Source organism: Hermetia illucens, chromosome 4 (genome assembly GCF_905115235.1).
Source record: "Hermetia illucens chromosome 4, iHerIll2.2.curated.20191125, whole genome shotgun sequence".
Lineage (NCBI taxonomy): Eukaryota > Metazoa > Arthropoda > Insecta > Diptera > Stratiomyidae > Hermetia > Hermetia illucens.
In genome coordinates this window covers 131,632,639-131,654,642 of record NC_051852.1, presented here as the reverse complement: position 1 = coordinate 131,654,642, position 22,004 = coordinate 131,632,639, and the positions used below count along the sequence as shown (strand labels likewise).

Sequence of the window (22,004 nt, the reverse complement as noted above, 5' to 3'; positions counted from 1 at the left end):
GTTAACGTTGCAGCCAAGGAGGAGTGTTAGCAACTTTATCTTGGAGAACTTGGTGAGTCTAACGAATAACTCCAGTGGAATGCGAGTATCCTCCTCAGGGAAGGAGCCCGATGCCACGACAGCCGCGAGGTTTACAGTTAAATTGAATTGAAGATCGTGGTTTTTCGCAACAGGAATCTAAAATTACCAAGAAATCTGTCGTGCTCTTGAGTCAACACTATTCCAATGTTGTTGGCAGTTACGGTAAATGTAGCTTTTAATAATAATCGTCGACGCAACAATCCAATTGGAACAGAGTCTCGAAGTGTATTAGAGCGGTTCATTCAAGACCGTAATGATGCACTACAGGATTATAGTATCCTATAGGAGACAACGTGGTCAGCATTGCGCTCGTCCGAGATTATCACCCTGATTCGACTCAGGTACCCATTTACAGCTGAGTTGACTGGTAGCCGATGTCAAATCACGATACAAATCCCACTGCCTCAAATGGGATTTGAACTGCGACCTTCCGTACGACAGCCTTGTGCTCTAATCACTCAGGTATCCCGATACTGTACACACAAATGTAGCTTTTACATGGTAGAATTTTACTTCGGCTATCTTAGTGCTAGCCATAAGATGCATCAATTCTTGAAGCCATTTTTTAAGTGGGGTATAATCCTTTTCCTCCGACACTTCCCTGTGTCTCGCTGCCCACATTAAGCCCTAGATGAGCAAGGTCACCAACAGGCAGCAAGACTACTTCCCTTCTCCGTATCGCCATTTCGCCCCAATGACCTACTTGATTTCTTCCAGAATCTGGACAGGTTTTTCATACCGTGTCTTCCCAAGTATTTTTCCCGATTCCTCAGCATGTGAACGGGAATGTTATCAAATTTGTATTTAGCGAGGAAGATGTGACTTCTATTTAACTTCAGGGGTATGTCATCTACCTTGGTAATGAGAGGTTGGCATTTGCTGCCCAACCTTGTTTCTAAGACCTCTCCACAATTGCGTATGAAATTGTGATTCTGAACATTTAAGAATTCCAGAAGGCCCTTCATCTCCACCACTGCGGCTTTGGGAAAGTTTATTCTCATGTGCTCTCGCAAATGGCGAAGGTTCTGCTGCGGCCACGCCATTCCGTAATGTTCTCTATCGTGCAGTCTACCAGTATAAGACCTGCTAGATGAACGCGAGCTTTGCGCCCCATTCCTTACATGATTTCTTTGGGATAGCGTAGATACCATTTAGCACCTGCTCTACTGAGGAATGTCTATTTTCGCTCCTAAGATGTCATATTTCGCGTTAGTCTATCTGGAGGTCCTTTAGCTCAGGCGTTTTTGCTACTTAAGTAACTAGTTTTATAGGTTTAGATTTCCTTCCTTTGCTGTTAACGGGATGCTTTTGGAGTTTGGGTTTATTTTCCGATCGTTGGCGGTCATCTTGTAACCTCTCAATTCCACTAAAAAGGACGACTAAATCCCAATAAAAGGCCCCCTCGAGGATTTGTAAAATATACGTCCTAACAAGATGGTTTTTCGAATACAACTGGTTTGACACCTGGGGTGTTAAACCGATGGTTTTGGTCCGCTGTGTATAGGTGGGTGCAATTTATACCTCTTGCCTAGTTCAATGGTTCCAGTGTTAGAGCATGACCTAGGTGTTGCTCATATTTATTCACTACACGACGGTTGTCTGAGGGCAGGGATGTGAGTCGACATAAACGGCGTGCGTCGAGTCGAAGACGATCAGGAACTTTACCTTAGACCTATTTACCTCTCCAATTAGACATTGAGGTACGTACATGGTGTCGTTAGTTATCGTACTCTCTTCGTTGAGTTGCAGTCCTTTCCTACCTGTTTGTCATTTGCCGCATCACAAACCCCTTTATCAATCTACTCAACTGCTGTAATTTACTTTCGATTTCAACTGTTCACAAAACACGACATGATTGTGCTACTCACAATGTTTTGCGAAGGTGGAAATGGGTGATTTACATATGCTACGAATTCATGAAAGGTTAGTGCTCGCAAAATTTAAAAAGTTTATATAAGATCTTTACTAGGTAATTGTAATTTTTGACTGATTCATTTCAGTATTTATCTTCTAGTAAACTGACTATGCTGACATAGCACCAGTTTATCTGATCCCTCCAACTAAATTTCGTTTACAATTTAACCCAAATTGTGTGATTTTGGTAATAACAATAATGTTATTATCGATATCGTTTTATTGTTTATGGCTTTTTTTTTTCAAATTGAATGCGATAATTTTTCATTCCTAATAATGAAAGCTGGCCTGACTGGGTAGACATTAAGCCCTAATCTAGACCCAGCTACTTTGATACTTTGTCACACTTTTTTAAGAAGCGCGGCATTCCTTTAAATTTATGATGCACCCTGTTTACTCTTCTTTAGAATCAAGGCCATCTAGGTATACAGTCTCTTCTTAATAATTATTATTTTTGTTGTTCAAACATCTACGACGCAACTGGTATTCGAGCCCGGGATAATGAGATCAAAAGACTGACACTCAACCATCTCGGCCCTCGCACCAAACGCATATACAGTTTCTATAGCAAAAGGCCTTTCATTTTGGCCCCTGAAACTAACAATGAAGGTTTCCATCCGTTAGCTCCGTTGCGAATTGACACAGATACTAAGGACTCTTTGTTTTTTGTTCTATTGTCCTTCCACAAGAATTGCTATGATACAATCCTTTGGTTTCCAAAAACTCTATTAGAAATTCCAATTTGGAATTAATCTCAAAACGAAATCCATTCCACAGATTCATCCAAAATGGTAACTCCCACCACAGTTTGTTCCTCGTGCAATGATGACTGTCTCTAATGTTGCTTACGTTGCGCCGTCGCTGTTTCTGTCGCCGGCTTGTCCCTATAAAATGATTACCTGTTCGACAGGCCGCCAGTTTGCCAGCTCTAGTTTCAGCTGATGGTAAGACGCGAATCATAACCATTGACAAACTGTGAGAGTGACTGGAAGACAACCACCTCCGATCCCAATAGTGATAGTGGCCGTGAAGAAGTGATAAGTGAGGATATCTCCATCCATACGCCTAGTTCAGATCACGTGAGTGTGCTCCTTTTACGTGTGCTTGCACTTCCTCCTTGTGCCTTTGAAGAGGAAAATATCTCAAATCCTGTTATAAAGTGATTTTTTTGTTTGATAGTACGCCAAGGCGAGGTACCTTTTGAAACGTGATTTGGCCGCCTGCAAAAAGTTGTCGGATGCCCATTGTTGATAGTCCGCCGGACTGCACGCAAAGTAAGTCAACTTTCTTTCGAGATTTATTCCTAAGCGTAAGTGTCTAGCCGGTGTCCCTAAGTGTGTCATTTGTCCAATGGTTTTTCCTTAAAATGCCGGTGAGTGCATTTTCCGCTTTTACCGCGATGGTCGTGAATAATGCAAAACTCGTTGGGTTGCTTAGAGACTCCTGTAACAGATGTTTCCTAGTCCCGCAACAGATTCGAATAGTAGTAACCTTGCGTATATGCCGGTGGGCGCGGTGGGAGTACGCCAATAGACCAAACATTTACTATGGGGATTAGAATGGTGTGTACAATTCGCGAATCAAGGGCGCCGCCAATTAATTATTTGGCTCATTTGTTATTTGTCTATTTGTACGGAATAATGGAATGTTCAGAGATTTCATCTGTAGAGAAAATTTGGAGCTTAGAGAATATGGAATTATTTTCGGATCTACCTTCCTGAATTTAAGTCAAGTCTATTTACCCTCATCGAGTGGGAGTTGAAAATTTATAATCATCTAAGCAAGGACATATCCTTGAAACTGTTTACATAACATGCATTTGGGTGTGCCATAATAATCATAAAAAAGTAACGATTTTTTAATGCTTCCATTCTAGCGCAAAAAACTTCAATACACGAATAGAGATACATTTGCAACTTTGCGTTATATCTCTTCCACACGCAATTATTCCACCCAAACTACTTTTCTTCACAACAGGGGATATGTTTCAAGGTCACGTTTATAATATTTTCAGTAATACTCTCACAAACCTGCCACGCTATTTAGCTGAAATTCATACGCTCATAAATCCGGTCAGCCACCTCAAACTATTGTCTTGAACAAACGAGTTTCAAATGGCCAATCTATCTATCGTCGAGTGGAAAGATAAAATATGGATAAATACTTGTTTATGAACAGCCGAGGTTCACCCTAGCATGTGCGATTCGATTGTGGTTCCAACTCAAATATGTGCAACGTAACAATCAGCCTAAGATCATTCTGCATTCCAGACTGACTTTCAGCGGGACATTCCGAGAGTAACCAAATTATACCTAATTGTCTTTTTGTTAGGTTTTGATCTAAAAATGTCCATAGATATTTAGCAAAATGAATAGCTCCATGGTATGGTTTTCGATGCGATGATATTTCAGTACACGCGATACGGATCCATAGATCGAACATTCTTAAGAAGATCCCAGAGACTTCAGTACTTTCATCATTCTAATGAAAGGATGTATGAAGTCCGATATACTGCATACAAAGTACATTAAGAAAGATACCAATCTTACGGTGATGCTTTGACATAGGTGTTAAGAGAGAAGTGAAAAACGACTAGCGAGCGAGGATCTTCTAAAGCGCAATTGAATAGAATGAGGAATATGGAGGGAGGATCAGTTAAGGTTTCCTTCTTTGAATTGGAGAAAAATGTCAGACGATCCATGGGAGATTAGACAAGGTACTATGTTCAACTAATTCAGAATCAATGGATGAGAAGGCGGAAATGGCAGTGGATAGGTCACATATTGTGAAAGGGCAATAACTCCATGGGGGGTTATGCCATGCAATGGAACCCAATATCTCAGATGGTCTTCGATGCGGCTTAGAAGGATGGATCGATAGTGCAAACATCTCGTAAAATCATGGGGTAGGGCATATTATTAGAGACCCACAACGATAGTGCATAGGTGTAGATGAGAGCGGACAATGGACTGCTGCAATCGATTATCGCTCGGATGCGTATTGAGTCCAGCATTTTTTATATATACAAATCATCTTTGCATAGTAAAGTTTCGCACAAAATGGAAATTTTTCACTACGACTTTCGGTGGTAATTTTGGCTATTGTTCTTCCCTATACACAATATGACCTTCAGTTTAATTATTTCTTGGGCTTCTTCATTAAGCGACAAATATACTTAATGAAGAGGCCGAACAAACAATAAAACTGCAGACCATATTGTTTATAGGGAAGAGCGATTGCCCAAATTGCCGCCGAACCGGGAAAAATCTAACACCATAATCCTGCATAAGACAACGGCATTAAAGCCATAACCTTAAAGCACAGAGAAAAAAATCTCCTTCTTGGAAAGAGTAATAATGTCAACCTTGTCTTTTTTAAGGTTTTTTTTTGTAAATTAAAACCTTATTAACATCCGTGTACTATCTGCCTGTCCGGAAGAAATCTTACAAAGGCACCGTCGCGCAAGCAGTTTCTGGGATTCTCACCCACTGAAACCGCCTTCATTTTCTTCTTTTCCCTTTCCCTAGGGACCGCTGTAAAGCATTACTTCGTGGGGAGGTCTGCGCTCTAAGCGACCAAGTCTTCCGCTCTTTGCGTCCTCCTTACACGCTCCGCTTCTCCAAGCTCGATCTATACCCTCGTGATTATGGAATCCACCGCGCGCCACTTTATATCCGACTTCAGTATTTCTCCAACGACGTTTTGAGGACTTACGCTGATTTTCCCGCCTTACTGTTTTTCAGTATTCTGTACCCTTTCCAGGTACATTCATTCTCTCTTTTCTCGTACAGAATACGTGCTTCATTTGCCAGAATGTCCATCGGGATCATTCCCGCAACGAAACATGCTGCCGTGCCTGAAATTGTCCTGAAGGCGCTGCACACCCTTAATGCCACTAAGCGGTAAGTCATGTTTATCCTCCTCCGATTGTTCTCACACGCTAGTGCTTCCTCCCAGACCGGTGTCAGGGTAGAGGGTAGGTAACAGGGTAGAGCGAGTCGGCTATATCCTGGACCTCCAGTATCAGGCATCATCTGCGCTAACAATACGCTGGTATTTGCCGCTTCCTCACAGGCATAGTCCAGGTGTACCTTGAAATTAATCCTGGCATTAATCATCACCCTCAGATATTTGATAACTGGTTTTGAAGTGGTGATGTGAACACCAATTCAAATATTAATCGTATTCCTTTTCCTTGTCAATCAAGACCGACGCAGTCTTTAACTTCGCAATGTTAAGCTGAACTATGTCTAGCCACACTTCAATATGGTTGATGGCTTCGCTAGCATACACTTCAATATCACCAGGTTGTTTCGCGACGATAACCACGGTTAGACCATCTGCTAAACCGGTTATCTTCGCCTCCTTTGGTACTTGAAGGACATGGGCCCCGTTTAAATCACGTTCCACAGGAGAGGATCGAACACTGAGTCCTGCGGTAAGCCAGTTGTGACGGTATACTGCTTAGGTCCTTCATCCGTATCATACCAAAGAGTCTTTTCTGAGAGGTAACTTTCGACAAGCTTAGTCAAATAAATAAGGACATCCGCCGGACTGCGAATGACCTTTTTTCCACTCTCAGCTGGCTGAAATGAACTCATTTTTGACGTCCAAAGTTAACACGGCACACCATTTATCAGAGGGCATCGCACCTCGGGTCGTTGAATGAGCTTGATGAAAACCAAACTGTCGCTCTGATAGTATGTCCCGTCGTAGATAACCTTTGCGAGCATCTTTCCTACCGGGTATATACGGCAAATTGGGTGGTATGATGATGGATGTCTGCTTACTGATTGCTTACTGGTCTTCGGGAGAAAAACTAGTTTTTGCCACTTCCACCGATCGGAGAAAATTCCTTGTACAAAACAGGCCTCAAATATGCTGACAAACCATTCGGGTCCCGTCTAGTATCCAATCCAAGAGCTTTGTTATCACTGATTTTCGGGCAAATCCGTGCATGTTCCTCCACGATTACCACGTCTTCACTGTATCAAGAAGAAGACGCCAGCAGATCAATGGTGGTGTTTGTCCTCTTATTTTCTTCATAATAACCTTGTACGCTGTTCCGCAAAGGTTTTTGCAGAAAGTTTCTTGAATCATTCTCGACTGGTGATCGCCTGCCTAAACCCACCCCGAAAATTCGCGTATACTCCCTTCTCTCGTTGAAGTTTTGTTTTCTTTTTAAACGTTAGCAGATCCTCCTTGTTCTGAAGCAAGCATCCCGAAACTCCGGTATTTCTTTGTTCTAGCAATAGTTTGACCGCCTATTGATGAAGGTTCACAGCATCGACATGGCAGCATCGCATGTTCTCGTTATGCGTCTCATCATTTCTACTGTCTTTTCTGAAGCCATTCTATTGGGATCATAGCCTCCCAGTAGCATTCCTGTAAATGCATACCTTTCAAAGGATTTCATGGAACAAGCCCGTTTTCTAACTGCGCCGTAAGAAACCCCGTTGCGTAGCTCATTTTCGTTTTGGAGGACCACCAGGCAGGTCGTTGCTATGTGCTCACTGATGAACCAAACCATTCTCCTCACCAATCTACTACTAAGCCTCGAAAAGTGGCTTCATTTCCGGTGTTTGCAAGGGCCAAGTTCCGCTGAAGTCTCGAGCAAAATGTGGCCCATGATGTTCGTAGTTCGACTGTTTCAATCCACTGCCCACGCGTTGAAATGAGCCGCAATAATCTTGGGGTTTCCACTTCTTGCATCCGAGACTAGCATGTCTAGTATCAAAATCTGCTATTATCCTACTTGGTGAAGCATATCAACTATATACCTAGGTATTTGCTAGCTATTTTTACCTTGACGTATCCAATTTCTGGAAACTCCATCACTTGTTGTATAGTTTGATTTCCACATGCCCATATTGCCGATTCGCTAGTTACACTTGCAGCCCAGGTATCACTCTTTTTGTTGCGATAAGGCTCGCTGATTATCGCCACCTCGACTCCTTTCTCATAGATTGTCTGTAAGAGTAACCCTTGCCTTGCCTCGCTATGGTTAAGTTTGATTTACATCAAATTTATTTTTTCATTGCATCCAAGGTTCTCCTGAATACTGGGAATCTGCTGCTGCCTACGACGTGCCGATTGTCGATGCCTTTTTTCCCTTTGCAAAGCATCATTCTGGGTCAGTTTTGCATTTCTTGAATATATAGTCTCCTCCTCCACACTTTCTGTATCTTTTTGATTTATCACAATCATCGGGGTATTTCACCGCTATATGTCCAAATTCGAGGTATCTAAAGCAGCGCTTGAGGAACACCTGCTCTGAGTAGACAAACGACCCAACCTATTTTCACGTTACCAATCACCAGAAGTTTTAACGCTGCTTCAGCCGACAGGCTTTTAGTTGCCTCTTGCGTGCTCCATATGCCTTTCTGAATCCTCTGATTGCAGACTGGTACAAACCGAGTAGTCCGAACTGTTTTTTTAGAGCCTCGCAGATGCCCTTCTTGGTAGTGACTTCATCAATGTTTTCACATTGTAACACCACCCTCTGCTTTTTAGCCCGTGCTTGTGCCTCCTCTCCTAAAGACTTCTCCAACAAGCCAAGGAAATTTTCAGCCTTCGAGACTTCTTTAGCTCTAGCATCAAATCTCATTTTTGGCATCGTCAAATCCGGCCAACATTTTCTCTAAGGTTCATCAATTCCGGATCGGATTTGACCTTCTGCAGAATATCGTACGCCATATTTCCTTTTTTAGAGATTTTCATGTCGCTTTCTTCTTTGGTCCATGTTTCCCGGTTTCTTCTTCTGCTGCCCGCCGCTCCTTCTGGCTGTTGCCCTGTTCTTTACTACCCGCCTGTGGTTATCTCCTAGCTCTTTTTCCAATGCAGAGATTTTTGAGTCGCGGAATAGTTAGGAGGCGATGGGATGGAATAAATTGGTCATGAACTGGGTGCTGTACAGCCTATAATTCCGCCCACTTTCAAAAGGTAATAGTTGAACCCTTTCATTTGATACTCCACACGACCATAGTCTGCGACAGGGAATTAGCCTCCTCCCTTTGCATGTTTCGAAAGCCCTACTTAAACTCAACGGAAATTCTCGTCACTTGTTAAATGTAAAGGGGTTCACACCAAATTTCATGACATAGACTCAGCCGTTTCCAACTAAGTCAGGTATGGCAGACAGACAGACAATTTTAATAAGGTTTTGTTTATTTCACAAAAAAACCTAAAAAACAGGTTCTTTGTTTAAGTCATCGTTATAACTGCCCGTATATTTTAAAAGGAAATAAAAAATTCCACTTAAAAGTAACTGGTTATCATTGACGTATGTGGTTCATGGAGAACCCAGCCTCTATAACTAATTTGATGCAGTTATTTCAATGCATCCCATAAAATGAAAATAGGTGCAAAATTTTTGTTTATGCATCCCATTTTTTGCATTTATTTATTACACTTCTAGCCTGCTATCAAACTGAAAGAGAAACAGGTAACAAAGTAATTCATTACTCAAACAGCTGCATTAATTATCCGCCTCTTTATTAGATTCCCAGTAGTAAATTACTAAATATAATAAATTAAATTACATGTTCATATTTCGCAGTTCCCTACTGCTTGACTCAGTGAATCCAATTTTAATTGCTCGGTTTCAAACTGCCCATATGTACATGATAAACAATATTTCAAATGAATCAAAGTGTAATAAAGTGATTCAAATACAGAGTAAATACTACTAAAAAAAATTAATTTAAAATCAAAGTAAAAATCCTTCTTTATTCTTCTTTATTTCGGATAGAAATTAATTAAGTATAGCGATGCAAAGCTAGTTAGTTAGTTTGGTTTAGTGAGGGAACCGCAGCTCCAAGCACTCAGACTTTCGCTAAGCCCGTTGTACTACACCCGGAGATCGTCTATTCATCGGCCTCTCGCTGACGGCATTCGCAGGCTTCCACGAATTTGGGATTCTCCAGAGACACAAAATGCGCAGACTCTTCGCTGCAGAAAACCTTACCAAGGTATCTTCGTCTGAGTTGTGAGGAGATCGGGCAACTGCATACGAAGTGCAGGCCCATCTCTTCTTCCTCCGAGACCAGCACTCCTATTTTCCCATGTCGTAGTTTAAGGGGCAGTGTCCCGTTAGAAGCTCTACTAGGGTTTTCATATCCCACTTCTTAATGGACAGCAAAAATGCCACTCTAGTGGCCTCAAGATTTTCGCCTGCCGGAAGAAGTTCAAATTTCTCCATTCGGCTGCGTGAATCCTCGCTATTTCCCCCTTCAGAGTAGATTTGACAGCCGGTTCTGCCTCCACTACTGTGGATTCACCTTGGCGATCCAGTCTGTCAGCTTCCTCATTACCAGTGGCCCTGGCACCCATAACAGGAATGTTTGGTTCAGTTCGCCAAGTTCCAGCAGCATCTGCTGTCAACTGAACACCAACTGTCATACACATTCTAGCACTATGCCGCCTTGTACGTGCCACTCAGTAAACGTAGGTTGCACTGCCCTTGATTATATTCATCCTTTCATATGTGGAAACTTCTATTTTCTTCTTTTTAAATTACCGATTTTTTCTGGTAAACTTCGTTTCTCCAATCTTCAAGAATTCTTGCTTTCCCTCACAACTGAACGTTCATCATAGTCATGATTATCATATTCTCAATTTAAAATGGGTGTTCATCATCCCTGATTTCCTTGAAATGCCTTTTTTCCAACCGTTGTCTTATTCCACGTAGATGCCTAGTTTAGTTCACATTAGAAATTCGTAATGCCTTAAGTGCGAAACGCCGGTCTTAGATGAGGCTTCAACGTCCAGAAAGTGGAGATGATCAAATCGCATTCCAAATATCTATCAAACATTGAAGGCTTTCGAACCGCTGCGAAATGCAACCCCGTTTGTTCTCATACCTTAACATCCCGCTCCTCGACTGCTCTTTCTGTTCATTGAATATATAATTTGAGGATACGAAATTGTTTTGGCATCGATTCGTGCATGAAGGACAAATTTACGGGAGGCAAAGGAATGTCGTGAAGGAATGAATGATGAAAAGCTTAGGGCCTAGAATGGAGCCTTGTGGGACTTCTGAGTCTACATAGAAGTCTGTGGAGCGAAGTGCGTCGAAGCGCACATTACAGGTTCTCTTGTGGTATTGTAAATAAGTGGAATAGACAATTAGTTCGGATTAGGTTGAAGAGTGCTTCCAGACTGAATCAAATGCTTTGCCAAGGTCGAATGCGCAGACTGGCATGCATTTTCTGTTCTCTAGATGATGACCTTCGTGGGGCAATCCATTTGGAATGATGCAGAAAGTCTAACATAGAGTCGCAAGTCGGATAGTGTCAATCTAGGAGGGACGGGCAACGGAGATGGGAGGCCCGTAACCACGGAGGGGAGAGCCGAGAGACGCGAATTTGCATAACCTCGACTGAATCCCTGATTTCCGCTGCTACGTCAGCAGCGCTAAAGTTGCGAGGGGAGATTCTTCTAAATATCAGGGTTGGTTTCCTCATAGTCTTAATAAAGTAAAAGAATATCTTCTGCGTAACAGAATAGTTGAGCATGTTGGCAGGCAGGTTAGTGATCTCGAATTTTACGTTTCTATATAGGTTCCTAATAACTAAACCCAATGCTTTGGGAGCCAAAAAGTACAAAAAGATTATCGTCCGGCGATCTGGCCGATTCAAGTTAGTTCCATATTCCGGGGCGTGCGTGGGCAATTTTAGGATTATATTCATTATCTCATAGGATATGATATTGATTTTTGGTTGCCCGCGCCTCGGTGTCTGAGTAGCCGGAAGCCTTTTTTCTGCGTTTATAAACCGATTTTTTCTAGGCTAGCCGGAATTCGTCGTGGAGGTCGTGGATAAATTTGACCGACATTCCAGGCGGTGGGGGTGTCCTTAAGGGGAGCTCTGACTTTTCGATAATGATAGGTGGACAATCTATCTCATGCCCTCGTCAGTTACGACTGTCGTGATCGGTTAAGAGTAATTGGCGATGCTATTTGTTATGTCCTGTCCATGGACGACGATGATGCTTGCTGGTTCCGCCTCCTTTTTACGTCGGTTCTTAACGTCCTTCGTATAAAGGTGGGTGCCACGGGGCAGGTAAGCAAGGGCAAGTTCAAACACATACGCGATATATCAGGAAAGCGAACCATTTATTTTGACGGTCACAAGCAAACTCCTGTCACATGGGAAGACGATGAAGGAGATACGACAAAAAGGGGAAATGCGTTAGGTGCAAATATTCTTCGTGTACTGGTACAGCACCAAATCCTTCCTACGACTCTAACCGCTTCGAATTCCTCATCAACAGGAACTAGTAGTGCAGTCTTATCCTTAGACTTACCATCGGGCGTAATTTGCAACATAGCTAGCTTTCGTGTGGCAACCGAAAATTCACTCAATAGAAAATAGGGGATTAGCTACCTTCACAATAACCCTGTTTACCTTATCGGTACCAAGCCAAAGACGCGCAGGCTTCACCAGAAAAGAGACTCTATGATGACTCAAGATCACATCCGGCCAATCTTAGCACAAGGAGGTTTTCGTAAAATATTTTTATTTAATTGGTTTGTGGTGTCTGGACATGCATTAAGCGGGTTGTTAAATTTAGATGCCCTGAGTCCTCAAGAATGAAAGATGGTAGACTGCCAAACTATCAACTTTTGCCACTGATGTGGATTGATGTGCATGACATATTTAATTGAAGATGTAAAAGCACAAATTCGATTTTCATCGGCTTCCGTTGACTACGAAACGTGATGTCAGCCAAGACCTTATCTTGCTGGGACGATTGGTAAGGATAGGGAAGTAATAGAGACATTCAGACATCGATCGAATCTGGTTTCATTAGTCTTGATAATAATGGAGTTTGTGTGTGATCACGGTGGTCTTTTGAAAATATAAAAGAGATACTTCGGAGTTTACTAGCTTTGGGCTTAGTACCGGAATGCAAGAAGAGAAGTTCACTTAATCCTCCATGAGTTTTCCAAAGCTTTTGATTACGTTGATTATACCCTATTCCTTATGAAACTCTGCTCGAATGACTTTCCATTATCTGTTTTCACTTGATTGAGGTCCCCCTGAGTGGCAGAGTCAGTAGAGTTTTTTTTGCAAGAGTGACATTTATAAACTTTTCGCCAGAGTTCAACCCTGATTTATGATCTGAATTTAATCGATTTCTTCTTAAAAGGAAGAACCTTTCCTATCTTTCGTTTCGTCTTGCCTTTTTCACATATAAGACTATACAAATTATGCGCCCGAGAGACAGTAGTTTAACTTCCGGGATTCGCCTCTAAGGCTCTTCATTATCGCATTTACACCGTTAATTTTTTGGAGGTATCCTTGCTTGTGCTCTTAATGGAGTTAGACTCCACCGTACCAACAAACCTGCGTACCAATTTCAAAATTTACTTGATTTATCCTATGGAGCATGAGACACATTTCCCCTTTCTTCTAAAAGGAAAGGAGGTTTTCCTCAAAAGCGTTTGTTTTGCGAGTAGTAATCGGTTTTCTCTCAAAGTTAGTATTTGACTTGATATATCTCCCAACGATCACAACTGGGATACTTAGTATAAGTTGGAATCCCGGGCGGTCTTCCGCTCGTTTCTAAACGGAGCGCCTAGAGGTGGTCTTATTTCTATTGTGACATGTCTGGTGGTCGAATATTATGATGTCGTTTGACACCGTCAACCTCTCAATAGATCAACTATATCAGGTTGTTTGTAGTGATGTGAAGTTCTCACCTTGCCACATTAATAAGAATATGAGCGTTGCCCATTGTGCTGCTACCCTCATATATAATTTATGTAGGTGCCCTAAACGCCTAGCGGATGAAGCACAGCTATGCTTGTTACCGTTTCAGTTTTATGGCGACTTCGTCGGCCATCCTAGAATATTTCATTCCATTGTATGGTATGACTCACAAAGGAGTGGTCACCCTTTCTTAGTGTGTGACCTATCCACTGGCACATCTGTGTTCTCATAAATCAGTCCACAGGCTTAGGAACTGGCGAAGTTCGTAATTTGTTATTGTCTCAGGCAAGAACACTCCGATGACACGCCGAAGACATGAGCTCTGGGTAATAGTAGCGTTCACTTTTTACATACTACAACTATGTAACAGCACAGAGAGAGCATTGACGCAGAACAGCCTCGAATTACTGTTCCTTTTGTGATAGTTCATCGACAGAGCTTTCAGCCTCTTATATTCATCAATCCGCTTCCATCTTTCCGCATGCAGTCAGATCTGGTGATATTCTTTTGGGATGTGGCTAAAAATTTGATGTGCACTAGAGATATAGACGCTTCTGATGACGGCAGCTGAATGGTCTGTATTGAATTTGGGGGATCAACGTTCTGTACTTCTGATGGCTCCTTTCGAGGCGGATGTCATCATGACTTTTGTTATGCGCTTTCAAAAACAACACCTGAATGAGTTGGTAATGGCCATATGGTCAACTTGATTAGATATCCTTTGCTGATTGGTCAAAATTTAACTGACCTAATGGCAAACCCTCTGGTTGAACAATGTACCGCCCATAACGATGCGGTGAAAATTTTAGTAAACAATATAAGTCCTCCACCTTTGCTGCCACCAAGACCTCGCCTGTCCGAGCGGGCCTTCTCCTATGTAACGAAAATCTCCGGTGATGTGTGGTATTGCACAATTGTGATGCTTCTTACTCTGGATTGGATTCTCATAGACAAGATCCTGTCAGAAACTGGTTCCTAGGTTATGAGAGTCCGCCTTGTAAGAGCCGTCGACAGCCATCCTGCACCCGATTGTGGCGCAAAGCAATACTGGAGAGTGTAGGCTTCAAAAGAAGGCTTGAACGGAGCTGAAATATAGTTCAGCGTACCGCAGGTAAAAGAGGGTAGGTGCGGTTAGGCTTCACCAGTGGAGCATATTCATTTATTACATTATAGAATGAATGGAAGCAGGGTATAAGAGGCAAGACAACTTCAGATCTTTGGCATATACAGATGGCAGATAAGTGGTGAACACAAGTGCTTTTATAATATTCATTTGCGATCATCTGGTTGAAATTACGGCATTCATTGGTGATATTTAGCTTTATTTCTTTCACAGTCCATATTAAACATATCAATTTCAAGTTCACTAAGCAAATATGGGCGAATATATTCAAAAGCTTTTAGAATCAATTTGTATTCTCTTCAAACTGGAATCAGTTCTAGAATATTAATTAATCATGGCATCAAGATGATGCTTTATGGCTATTAATAAATCAAATTAAGGCAAACAAGTGCATTAATTGATGGTTATCCGCCACTTTGGTGGCAGGACGTTCTCGGCCCGTATTTACAGCCCGAAACAATCAACAAAGTGTTGTGCAGGCCATCCATCACTCCTAGCTAAAGGATAATTAAGGGGCCGAGTGACGACTTCCTAGTGTTTTTCCATCGCTTCCATATTTGCAGATGGATCTATCATTTTCAACAAGTTCAAACACACTATCGCAGCCACTAACTGACCATCATCATTTCTCTAGTGCGTACCCTCTCAATGTCAAGGATGGTAAACAAGCCAGAATAGAATACAAATCGAATTTCCGCTTTTAATTACATGCGGAATACAGTCAGCGTCAACGATGCGTGACAAACATATAAACATTCGAGTAGTTGGCTATGTGCACCAAGTAAGTCGGCAATCTCATTTCTATGGCATTACAAATTACATTACTTATTGGCTTGAGGGGAGCAATGAACATGGTGAGGCGGATGGTGCAGTTCATGGTGGAGTATTTTGATTAATTTGGTGTTGCAAGGAGTCATGCTGTTCCCTAATTGGAGAAATTTTGATTGCTGACCTGAATTTGTTGACATCGGAAGGAACGTTTATTGCACTCGGAGCATGGTCAAGGACGGGAAATTTTTATGCGGAACGAGAAACGATTTTTAATGAATACTATGGAATTTTTATAGTTGTAATCAGTATTCTGCAAGGTATTGCACATAAACCCAAATTTATGGATTTAAAGAATACAATGTTTACGTAGTCAGACTTGGAATTCTCCTCTGCATATAGTACTTATGGTATTATCCTGTTCTATATTCCATGAAGCAAATGACCTACATCCGTAAAAAAAGTTTTCTAGAAAGCAGTGCCTGACTTGAGAATCCCTTTCAGCTTCTCGGTTTTAATTCAAAGTTTACTTCCCTCTCCTAATATCACCAGGATGGTTAAGTGTAACTTAAATGAACAATTCTTTGAACATTCATCAGAGTTGACTAAAAGGGATGGAAAATTGTGGACTAGCAGCTTACAACTTTCGGAAGTCTATTGCAACCAAAGCATCAACATCACCTCGTATAACTATTGACCTTAAGGTTACGACCTTTTACAATCAAAAGTAAATTGTGATTGGTTTCTGGAATGTGCACATACTCCCCTCATTTTTACGGCTCTGTAGTCTAGTACTCTGGAAGGCCTAGTGGTAGCAGACGCAAGTCAGCACCTGCGCTCTATCTTCGTCTGTTCATTGAAATGTATTCAAGCTCGCACTAGGCCGTTCTGTGAAGTTTACGCTTTCCCCTACTGTTCTGGGTGATCCACTCCTCAGACAACCTTGTGTGGTAGATTCTATTCCATGTAAAGGATTTGCCGAATGTGACCTATCCCAGGCGACTTCCTTCTTCTGCTAAATATGACAGATCAGATTTTAGTTCGAGATTTTCTCAGATCATAATATTCTAATGACATGGCGGGGACAGTTACTAACAAAGCCTTGAAACTTGCATCCTTGGCGGACTCTGCTTATTCCTCTGAAATTTTACCTCAATGAAGCACATGGTATTGATCGCTATCACATAGAACAACCAGCATGAATATTAGTTCTTCTGAAATTCTCCTCTTGTGTAGAGCATTTTAGAAACATTTCTTGTTTACGCTGTTGAAAATCATTTTGAAATCGATGAAGCAGAAACGAAGTGATGATCTAAACTCCGCACAATTCTTCAAGATGATCTGAAAGACATTGATGATGATGATGATCAGTGCAGGGAGATCCAATGCGAAAGCCAGCCTACTCTCTGCCGTTCAAGCTTTCGAGGTGTCCTTCGATGCATTCCAGATACTGGCTAATATCTTCGGAATTGTAGGAAGTACGCAATTACCATTTCAATTACCGCACCTAAGACAAGGACTCATTTTCGTAATTATAATTATCATCCTCCTGTGCCACTTTCTGAGAACTATATCGGATTTCCAGGATTAGTGCAAGTAATACCTAAACAGAAACTGCACGCAAAGATTTTGCAAGGCGACCACCAAGACCAGGGGATTTGCCCCGTTTGCGTGCACTGATGTCAAGGAGGCAGTAAGTCAGATACTACGATGGGCTGTCACTTCTTCAACCAGATTTTGTACTTCGCCCGTTGTTATTCAATTCAAAATCACAGTTATTATTTTTGTGGGATTTTTATATGCATTTAGCCAGAAAGTGCCGGACTCCTGTCTCAGGCGGACTACCGGCTAAAACATACCCTGGTGTGTCTAGAATTTTCACCTGGGACCAATTGAAACATAACGTCAAGCCAGTCCTTTTCAATATAAGAACACAACCACGTGGTTCACGGAGCCTCAGCTACACTGGTATCTCTCCTTTCCATCTTCATGTTTGTCGCCCTAAGAATGACGGTAACACGAATGCGTGTAACGTGTGATTCTGTTCCACGTTCCTCTGCAGCAGGGCCTTAATTATGGTGGCTTAATTGACATTCTCCCATCAAAAGGTGATGGCGCTGGCGTCCTCGCCTTCTGCAGAAGAAAAAGGCGTGGCAGGCATCATCCACCACATCCTTACAATAAATGCAGTCGCGGGTCCGTGATTTTCGGATTACGTTCAGGTAGAACCCAAAATATCTGAGTTCGCTGAACAGCTGGTTCAGATAATAGTGGGCCTCAACGTGCTTTCCATTCAACCGCGACCGCATTCTATCTACCCTACCATTATCTTTACCAAAATTACTGCCATACGCACCGAGCGGGGGCCTTTTAAAGGATTCATTATTTCCTTCGCCTTTTTTGAAGTATATAAACCGCCGCTCAATAGCCTGGAGAGTCTTCAGAATAAACTTCTATTATCGCCAATACTGCTGGCTACGATAGACTGAAGCAACTTACAGAGCTCTTCGTCTTTATATTTGCGCCAGGCGCTTGCAGTGCATCTCCTTATTGAGGGACTCAGCCCATACTTCGGAACTGTAAAGAAGGACGAACTCAACCGCACTCATCAGTAAACGATACCTATTGGATAAGGGGCCTCCGACAGCCACAGCTTTGCTTATGGTGTTGTAAATCCGCTCGAAGAAACTCATCCTTGTGTCTACCATGATGCGGAGGTATTTCATGTCCGGCTTCGATAAGACCATGACTTCACTAACCTGAATAGGGAGGAGTGCGAAAACCCTCTCCGTTGTGAAAACAATGACCTCGGTTTTTTTTTTCAGAGCTAGGGAGGATCAAGGTTCTGCTATCCATCTGATAACTCGCCGCGTCACTATTCCCAGTGTGAGCTGAGCTTGTTCAACCGTACGTGCAGTACCCAGTGCAGCAACATCATCCCCGCTTCGGACCAGATGCGATTCATCAGGCATTTCGAGTCTTAAAAAACTATCATATAAAGCGTTCGAAGGATAGATCTCTGAGTCGCCCCGATGTGACCTTTACTTTGCGCAGTCCTTCCCGGGTTTCGTAAAGCAAAGCACAGTCCTTGAGATGGTCCCTCAATATCCGGAAAAGATAGCAATTTTCCAATATCTGCAGCCTATGACACCACCTTGCAGAATTGAAGGCGTTTCTTGAGTCTAGTGTCATAAGGTGCACTACTCGCCGACAGTGACGACTAGGCGCTTTAGCCAGTTTCACCGCATCAACTGTGGATCGCCTCGCTCTAAAACCATATTCTGTTTTTGAGTAGTCTCCCACAGTGCCCATTACGTCTTGGTTTGATGAGCTTCAGAAGCAGCTTCCCCGCTGTGTTCAAACTACTGAGACGACAGAAATTTGACGGTACCTCGAGGTGGCTTTTGCTATTGCTTATCAGCGCCAGAGAAAAATATCCGCAGTTCAATATGCATTGAATGCACTGAGTAGCAAGTCCGGCATAAACTTGCGTATAAGTTTCAGCACTTCGGTCTTGGTACTTTTCTGTCCTTCATAGACAGAACTGTATCCTTTAGTTCCTTTATAGTACCGAGTCGGCATCCTTCGGTATGAACCCTTTGATCGACTGTTCTCTTGTCCTCTTCGGATCTAAAAGTTCCCTCTTATTGCCTTCTTGCACAGAGAGCAGTATACAGAAGTCTAAAGCAATTCCTTCATAGACTTGCAATTTCAACTGCCCAACGTTGGTGTTATTCTGTCAGCGCCTGAACCCTGTCGCTCGTTTATTCCTCTTGGAAGAGCAAATTTCCCAACGTCGATTTTCACGACATTGCAGCCGACAGGTGTTTACCGGACGTGAAAAAATGTCTGAAATTTTGCAGTACTTTACCTCTTTGAACTACTAACGCCAAGGATTCTGGCGCAAAGGTTACCTCAGAAATAGTTCCCCCACAACCAAGACGTCGGAATGTTGAAGTGCTGCAATAAGTCCTGCCCTGGGGCCATCTCTAAAATGTGTGTCTCTCGAGAATCTGTTTGAGTCATACCGAATTCGAGGGCTTTGGCGTTAAAGATGCCTCCGATTATAACTCTCTCTCTCATATTTCAGATCTTGTACTCTAAGGTGTCGAGCCTATTTCGAAAAGCGAACATAGATTCGTATGGTGTGAGGTAAATGTTAAAAAATTCGCTTCCGCACACCGAACCCAATGGAAGTCTTTTCTTCGACCGATCCAAATCTTAGGTGGCTGCTTTAGATGTGGCCGGAAACCTGGCTTACTCTAAAATAGCTTTTTTTTTGTGGCGGCGATGTGCCAGCTGTTTAAGATGTCTGCGTTTAGGAGGAAAGGTGGCTCTTCCACTGCTAAATAACGCCGCATTACGAAAGCTGACCGGGGTGAACTCTCAACCCTGCGAGCGGACGCGTATGCCCATACGCAAAACGCCATCAGCGATAATTTCACCAAAGGCCGATGTTAGCACCTTTCTTGAGGTACATATCTAGAAGATAAATCCTAAATTCACAAACCGGAATGTGACCGAGTTGATTAGGTGGACTTTGCTGGTTAGTTAAAGCCCTGTGCCGCTAATTATGTTGTGAGGCGTTGTTGTTGTTCCCCCATCACATGTCTAAGCAAATTATTATCAGAGCATTAGCATTCGCAGTTCCCAATACATGAGAGTACGCTTTGCAGATACAGTGAGTATCAGTCAATCAATGCACAATAATAAAGTGCCGTAAGAAGGATCAAATGCTCCTCAGACCCCCACCGAGTTATTTCGGATAACTTGAGAATGTCTAGCTTGTACCACAGAGAAGGCTGTGAAATTTGAGGTAAGGCAGTATCGCAGCCTCGATATCGTCATTGAGGAGGGTGTTTCATATCCCAGAAATCCTTTCGGTGAAAGCAAAAGTTGGAGCTGGAAAATATTTTCGCCTCCAAAACATAGTAGCCAAGTTTTTAAGGTTTTATTCATACACATTTAAGGCATTGAACTTTGTACTCATTGCATTTTATGAATTGACTTTGACCTCCTTGAAGTATCCTCGTATTCTTCTTGATTTGTATTCGGTTTCGCCCCAATTGATTGCAACTACCAATTTATTGAATTGTGGGTGACTTCCACTAGATAGTGGTACCTTTGTTGCTTTAATCGGATTAAATGTAGAGGTATAAAAGTACTATCGGCAAAAAGGATGAGTTCTAAATCAGTTCCACCATTGAAAATATAAGTTTTAAATATTTTATAGAACTTAATTCCAATCTCCTGTGGCTATAGAAATTCCTAAGATCAAAGAGCATAAGTTCGAGAATATATCTCTCACACTGATGTAGAAGTAACTTTCTTCAGGGCAACTTCTCCTTTTCCAATAGGTCAGCTGGTAAAATTGGTATTTAATTTTCGAAATAAGTTTTCTTCAGATTTCTCATTTTATCAACCACATCCGCCTCTCTGTCTGTCTGTCCGTGACACGCATTTTTCTCGGAGACGGGCTTAGTGATTGACACCAAATTTGATGGAAAGGTGGAAACTGTGAACGCGCACGCATACAGTGAGTTACATCCGTTTAAGTCGAATTTAAGGGGGGTCCCCATATATGCTAAAGGGAGGTGTAACATTTCTTTCCACCAATTTAGTCAAACAAAGTTATAATATGTGGAAGTTGTCGCTTCTTTGCAAATTCAAGACTTTGAATGTCAATGTCACTTGCAAGTGGATATTTTCACACGACTATCCACAATTTCCAATAAAAGTCTGCGGTGTTCACCCAGTCGTATTTGCTCAAGGTTGTCGGATTAGAGGTCATACCTTTGTTTAAAATTTGACCCCTTCTTTTCCAGAAAAAAGTCAATTGTCAATCTACTTATTTTGGCTCAAAGTGGCCCACTAACAACGGGGCCCAAAGGCAATTTCGACTGAATGTACTTAAGATTCCTTTGAATTAGCAAAAACAAGCAAACCTGAATCAGAATCAATAAAATTTGTACCATTGCAAAAACACTGAAATCATGAATTCGTTATGCATTTTCAATTCGATAGTGAACACTTTACTACTCTCCAAAGTACCGCAACGTGAAATGAGCATGAACTTGAAGCAAATAATAAATGGGCGACTATGACTAGTCAGTTTTAATTAGAAATGAAATCAAGTTGCATGCAATAGTGCACTATTTTTCTGAAGAGCGTCTTACCCGGCATTGACATTGATGAATTTCATATTTTACTCTTTAAATAGAAAATGTGCGAGGATTTGGCATGGAAGTTTATGGCGCTTTTAAAAGGGGTCAAAAATAGATCGGAATTAACAAGTGGTGGATTTGTACTATTTTGCAATAATTCGAGAATATAGGATTGCTAATACTAAGCTTTTTTGTAGTATAGTTTAGTTTATTTTACATTTGGGGGAGATTTTTTTTCAA

The 22,004-nt window shown here is 42.0% G+C and overlaps 1 protein-coding gene across 3 annotated transcripts in view; it reads left to right on the top strand.

Moving 5' to 3' along the window:
• The first annotated feature begins 2,909 nt into the window (after window positions 1–2,909).
• LOC119653451 (putative inorganic phosphate cotransporter) overlaps window positions 2,910–22,004 on the top strand; it is a 172,538-nt gene continuing 153,443 nt past the window's right edge. The window contains exons 1-2 of one of the 3 annotated variants that reach the window (XM_038058060.1): window positions 2,911–3,074; window positions 3,175–3,269. The gene's annotated coding sequence lies outside the window, so the exon portion shown is untranslated. Of the gene's footprint in view, window positions 3,270–22,004 lie in introns of all 3 variants that reach the window. The other 2 variants (XM_038058061.1, XM_038058059.1) reach the window with 2 other exon arrangements.